Raw genomic sequence first — 6,703 nt, 5'->3', positions numbered from 1 at the left:
TTGTATATTGGAACCTACTGATTGCTTTTTAAAAAAAATAATATTATATTTGGACATTGTGTCACTCTATCGTATAATTAGGGGTGTTACAACAGCCCCAATGTGCCAATTTCACTATTGCTGTATATCTATCTATCTGAAACCGAAACATATGTATGTAGGCCCAAACTTGACAGAGTGGTAAAATGGAATACCAGAAGACAAAGTAGGAAGTCAGGGTTGGTCTGATCTTGCGGCAGATAGCGCTGGCCAAAACTGTGACCCAAGGAACCTAACTCTCCAGAATCCGAATCTGATCCCCTTTTTTTCCATGTCCACCCATTTATATGTAGAATGTAAGCTCTAGTGAGTAGGTCTCTCTCTTTCTCTTTTCTACGTAATTATGTAATTTGTGAGTTGTAAGTATAATGGCTAATCCGCTGATCCACGTGTTTTCCGACAAGTCAGAATTGCCGACCTGTCAGAAAAATGGCAGCCCCATTGAATAAGTCGGAAACTGATGTCTTTCCAACAAGACAGCAGTCCCGACTGTAAGTGAATACACAGTTAAGTGTAGTTTCTTCAGGTAGTGGAGCGGGAAAGATATTATTAAAGGGGTCCAATATGTAATACCGGCGGTCTCCGGAATCCTGACAGCTGGAATCCCGGTAGCGAGTCCCAGTGCAAGCTCGCTGCGATCACCAAGCTTAAGGCCCAGTGGCCAGTATCAGTGGGAACTGGCTGTTTTGATTGGGATTCCGACTGGCAGCATTTCGCCGGCTGTCGGGATTCTGGCAGCGGTTTCCTGATCGCCGGGATCCTGACAGCTGGTAAATTCACTGCATCCCTACTTAATATTCAAATAAAATAGTAAGATGTTCATGCTTAATCACCCATTCATTATCATAAGTGTAACTATAAAACTAGTTGCTGCTCTAAAAAGAAGATAATATGGGAAGTCAAATAGTTATATGTAACCACTTAAATAGGAATTTGTGTAATGTTCTAACATGCATTTTTCATACTGCACCAGTTAGTATTTTAGGTTCAATGCCCTTTAATATACATTCAATAGAAGCATGGTATTTCTTTAGTGATTTCAAATAGTATTTTTGGATTCTGCATTTTAGTGGCAGACAAATCTAAAGTGGAATCAGAACATGACAAAAGAAAATAAATGATGACATTTGTCAATGCTCTAAAAAGCTCTTTAATGTTCACGCTGAAACAAATAATTATGAAAAATTAAATTGGATGTTAGAGTGGCTAAATTGAAACAAAAAAAAGACAGCATATTTTATTTCTAAAAAGGGGGGGGGACAAACAAATTTCTTAAATGAGATTAAAATGTAATGACTAGCACATTTCCAGGTAGATAGTAGAGGAATAACAGTTGGTGGGGAAGTAACTATTGTCCTATAATAAATAAAGCAGTATTTGGCAACTGGTATTTCTGTGCAGATACATGCAGAACCTTAACATGACATCTGGGTGCCCTGGGCAAGAGGTCTCTTTTTTTTATACAGGAGATGTCACATTAATGACATCGCTAAATCACTGGCAGTGTGTGCGGTGCACACAGGCCCCTGAGTCCAGAGGGGCCCGCACTGCACCCATTTCTTCTATACTTACCTTTCCGGCGTCCATCAGTGACTGTGTGTGGACCTCTCCTCTCCTGTAGCCGTCACCGCCGCTGCTAGCGCACTGCTGCTAGGAATCCGGAAAGATGGCGCGGCAGCTATTTTTCGGAGTACTGCGCATGCGCTGTAGACTCTGGCACTGTGCCAGAGTCTCAGCGCTGACAGCGGCGGTGACGGCTACAGGAGAGGAGGGGGCCCACACACGGAGTCTGCACACAGGTCCCCTCCTCTCTAGAAACGCCGCTGCACTAAGTGAACTATATGCTCTTTAGAGGTTTCACATTTATGTGATCACTAAATGAAATTTTTATTTTATTTGTCATGTTAACATGGGGTCTTTCCTTTTGTTCATTTGAAGACTCATATTACACTGTTGATATAGGCAGAGTGAGGAGGGCGACTGAGGTGATTGCAGCAGTGCTAGCCACAGCCCATGACTCGTACCATACACCCTGTGCAGACCTCATGCCCACAGCACTGGTAATGCCCCCCACATCACTAATCGCACTCCCTGCGGCGACACACAGACACTTCAGTCCAGGCCAATATGGACCTTAATTAGTCACTGTATGAACCACATCAATGGTATCAGCTGTCTAGGTAAGAAAGTAAAATGATATTGGTCTCTGCTGGGTGTGAGTCCATTGTGCTCTGTAGACCTTTCCCTTTGGCATGTCTTACTTTCATTTTATTTGTTCTGTACCACAAAGTAAGTTATTGGCAGTCTGTAAAATATATACCTGGCACCCTTTCAGGATTTACTCTTAATTGCGACTGGAATATGTATCGAAGGCCAAAACTTACAAATGTTATAATAAATGACCGGACTGAAACATATTTTTTGTAATCTATTACAGATTTGATAGGATGCTGCTGACACAAAGCATGTATTTTCCAGCAAGCAGAACATTGCACAGTTAAAATTTGAATAAAAGAATTATAAAATGTGGGCAAGCAAGCAGGTCTTATACTTACAGCTGAAGCCCATGGGTCATGGATAACTAGACTCCCCGCCCCCACACAATAGTACAGACTATATAAATAATTGCTTGTTTTTGGTTCGCTGCCATGCTGATTCTCTAACCGCACGCAGCAATAATCGTAGGCTGTGGTTTACAGTGAATTATAACATATTTGCTAAATAGGAACAAAAAAAGGTAATATAACAATGCAGGGCATATTAGCGTTTATTATTAGCTAGTCCTTTTAAATCATTCTGAGCTATCATATACAGTAACAATGATTTGTCTCACAATAAGGACAGATGTTAGATAGGAAAAGCTTTCCTAAATATCAAATTTGTTAATAGCCATTCATGTTTCATTACTATGTTTCTTCACAATTGTAAACCACAGCATACTATTAATCTTGTAATTTTGATTATTTTTGTTCATACCGTATTAATAACTTCCATAACATTAATTTCCAGTCATTTCCAGTCAGTTTTAACAACACTCTCCTGTGTGAATGGCACCTGCAATCACGAGGGAGGGACTTACTTACAAACAATCCAAAACCCAAGATTCTGATTTTTAATTAGAGTTCGGAACTGAGGGAAGCTGTAAATCTCTAATGTTTTCACTGTGTTTGCGCAGATTTCCTCCTGATGCTCCGGTTTCCTTACAATATACAAAGACATACTACAGTAGTTATTTGGCTTTTGCAAATTTGAATACTAGATTGTGAGCTGCACTGAAACAGGGACTGATGTGTCTAAATATTCTTTGTAATAAGTAAATGCTAATAAGTAAGTGCTGCATATAAAACGTTGTGAAATAATGAAAGTATACATTATACATGTTAGTGTAGCTATCATATTATTGCAATTCTCTTCAGAAAATGCAATACTTCCGTGGTACAAAAACAAATTCCTATTTGTTTGATTGTATTTAAATTGGAAAACAAAACTCAACACAAAAGCTTATATAAAGTGTTTTTTTTGTTTTGTTTTTTAATCATCTGTTTATTAGAATTTTTCCGTTTTTCGCAACATACATATGACAGAACAGAAAACAATCAAAAAGTTACAATAGCAGTTAGGTGTGGCCAACAACAGCAAAAACAGGTAAGCCAAGGAAGACCAACATAATACAAGTAAATTGTGAATCCTAACTACAAGCAAGGAGAAGGGCATGAATAAGTATTAAGGAGGGTATTAAATAGGATGAAAGACAAAAAGTTGGGAAGAAAGACAAAGGCATGGAAGATAGGGGAGGGAAAGGAAAGGGAACCAGTCAGTTTGTATCTCTAAGGAAGTTGTGTTTTAATAAAGAAAAGGTGGATAGAGGTGGTTCTGCTTCAAAGTGGTCCATCCATGGAGTTTAAACTTTAATAAAGTTGCCTGGGGTGTCATGTATGAACAAAGGGATTCTTTCCATTCTACACGTAGACATTAATTGTGGCCAACAGGAAGGGGGATGTAGACATAGTAACATAGTAACATAGTTTCTGAGGTTGAAAAAAGATAATTTGTCCATCGAGTTCAACCTATTTGTGGACTTCTACACTGTATTATTTTTATGACTAACTTTATCTGTTGTGAATGTCAGCCTTTATGTATATTCTCTTTTTTTTTTCTAGTGTGTGATCTACCAACCAGAACCCTGTATACCCTTATCCATTAGGAATTTATCTAGCCCATTTTTAAAAGTATTGACTGAGTCTGCCGTTACTACTCTCTCAGGAAGGGAATTCCAAACACATATTGTCCTTACAATGAAGAAACCTTTTCGCCTCTGTGTGCGAAATCTCCTCTCCACTAACCTAACCATATGTCCATGTGATCTCTGTGTCGATCTTATCAAAAACAGATCCCTCGCAAGCTCTGTGTATTGTCCCCTTATATATTTGTAAATGTTGATCATGTCCCCTCATAGTCTCCTCTATTCCAGAGTAAACATGCCTAGCCTAGTAAACCTTTCCTCATATTCCAGCATCTCCAACCCCATCTCTGAACCTTTTCTAGTTCCATGAGATCCTTTTTGTAGTATGGTGCCCAAAATTGTGCACAGTATTCAAGATGTGGCCTCACTAGGGATTTATATAATGGGAGTATAACATTCTCATCCCTTGCGTCAATTCCCCACTTTATGCATGCTAATACTTTGTTTGCCTTCTTTGCTGCAATCTTACTTTGGGTACTGCTGCTAAGTTTGTTATCTATGCGAATACCTAAGTCTTTTTCCAATACAGAATCCGCTAATTTTACCCCATTTAGTATGTAGGTGGTATTATTTTCCTTGCTACCAAAGTGCATTACCTTACATTTGTCTGTATTGAACCTCATTCTCCATTTTGCTGCCCATGCTTCCAGTTTAAATAAATCATTCTGAAGAGACTCAGCATCCCCCACCGAATTTATAACCTTACACAGTTTGGTATCGTCTGCAAAAAATTGACACCATGCTCTCCAGACCTACTGCTAGATTATTATATAAATGTTAAACAATAGTGGTCCAAGTACAGACCCTTGCGGTACACCACTTTATTGTAATTATTATTATTATTATTATTATTATTATTATTATTATCCTTTATTTATAGGGTGCCACAAGGGTTCTGCAGCGCTCAATTACAGAGTATATAAACAAATAATCAAAACAGAAAAACAGCAACTTATAGTTGATGATAATATAGGACAAGTACAGGGTAAATAAACATAGCTACATCAGCAGATGACACTGGAATAAGTATCATGTGGCAGAAAACCCCTGGATTTGGTGCAGTTGAAGACTATTAAAGTAAGACAAAGGATAAGCACATGAGGGAAGAGGGCCCTACTCGTGAGAGCTTACATTCTAAAGGGGAGGGGTATACAGACAGGGGTGACACAAAAGGGGTACATAGAGAGTGTGGAACAGAGGGTTAGGATGAGATTTGGCTGGGTTTGATGAAGAAGTAGGTCTTTAGATCCGTTTGAAGTTTTGTAGAGAGGTGAAGAGTCTGAGGGGGAGAGGTAGGGAATTAAAGAGAAATGGAGCAGCACGTGAAAAATCTTGGAGGTAGGAGTGGGAGGAAGTAATCAGTAGGCAGGAGAGTCGGCAAGCATTAGCAGAGCAAAGAGAATGGGTGGGAGCGTAAAGGTAGATAAGGTCAGAGATGTAGATGGGAGAGAATTGGGTGAGGGCTTTGTAAGTGAGTGTAAGAGGCTTGAAATGGATTCTGAAAGGGAAGGGGAGCCAGTGAAGGTCTTGTAAGAGAGGAGAGGTGGCTGTAGTGCGTTTGGTGAGGTAAATGAGCCGGGCAGCAGCATTGAGGATAGATTGGAGTGGAGAAAGGTATTTGTCAGGAATGCCAGTCAGGAAGAGATTACAGTAGTCCAGTCTGGAGTTGACGAGTGAATGGATAAGAGTCTTAGTAGCATCCAGGGTCAGAAAGAGTCTGATCCCGGGGGCTAGAAGAGATAGTACGGATGGTGTAGTACAGATGGTGTAATGGTTAGCATTACTGCCTCACAGCACGGAGGTCATGGGTTCGATTCCCACCATGGCTCTAACTGTGTGGAGTTTGTATATTCTCCCCGTACTTGCGTGGGTTTCCTCCGGGTACTCCGGTTTCCTCCCAGAATCCAAAAATATATTGGCAGGTTAATTGGCTCCCAACAAAATTAACCCTAGTGTGAATGTGTGTGCAAATGTGTAAATGTGATAGGGAATATAGATTGTAAGCTCCACTGGGGCAGGGACTGATGCGAATGGGCAAATATTCTCTGTAAAGTGCTGCGGAATATGTGTGTGCTATATAAATAACTGGTAATAAATAAATAAATAAAATCCTGGAAATATTTTTTGAATACTGAATGTGTGATTTGAAGAAGAGTGAGGAGTCACGGATTACTCCAAGACAGTGGACTTGGGGGCTAGAAGAGATAGTATGGATGGTGTAGTACAGATGGTGTAATGGTTAGCATTACTGCCTCACAGCACTGAGGTCATGGGTTCGATTCCCACCATGGCCCTAACTGTGTGGAGTTTGTATATTCTCCCCGTGCTTGCGTGGGTTTCCTCCGGGTACTCCGGTTTCCTCCCACAATCCAAAAATATACTGGAATGTTAATTGGCTCCCAACAAAATTAACCCTAACAT

Source organism: Pseudophryne corroboree, chromosome 1 (genome assembly GCF_028390025.1).
Source record: "Pseudophryne corroboree isolate aPseCor3 chromosome 1, aPseCor3.hap2, whole genome shotgun sequence".
NCBI classification, from domain to species: Eukaryota; Metazoa; Chordata; class Amphibia; order Anura; family Myobatrachidae; genus Pseudophryne; species Pseudophryne corroboree.
The sequence above is the reverse complement of the archived record's forward strand: the minus strand, read 5'-3'. Positions refer to the sequence as shown.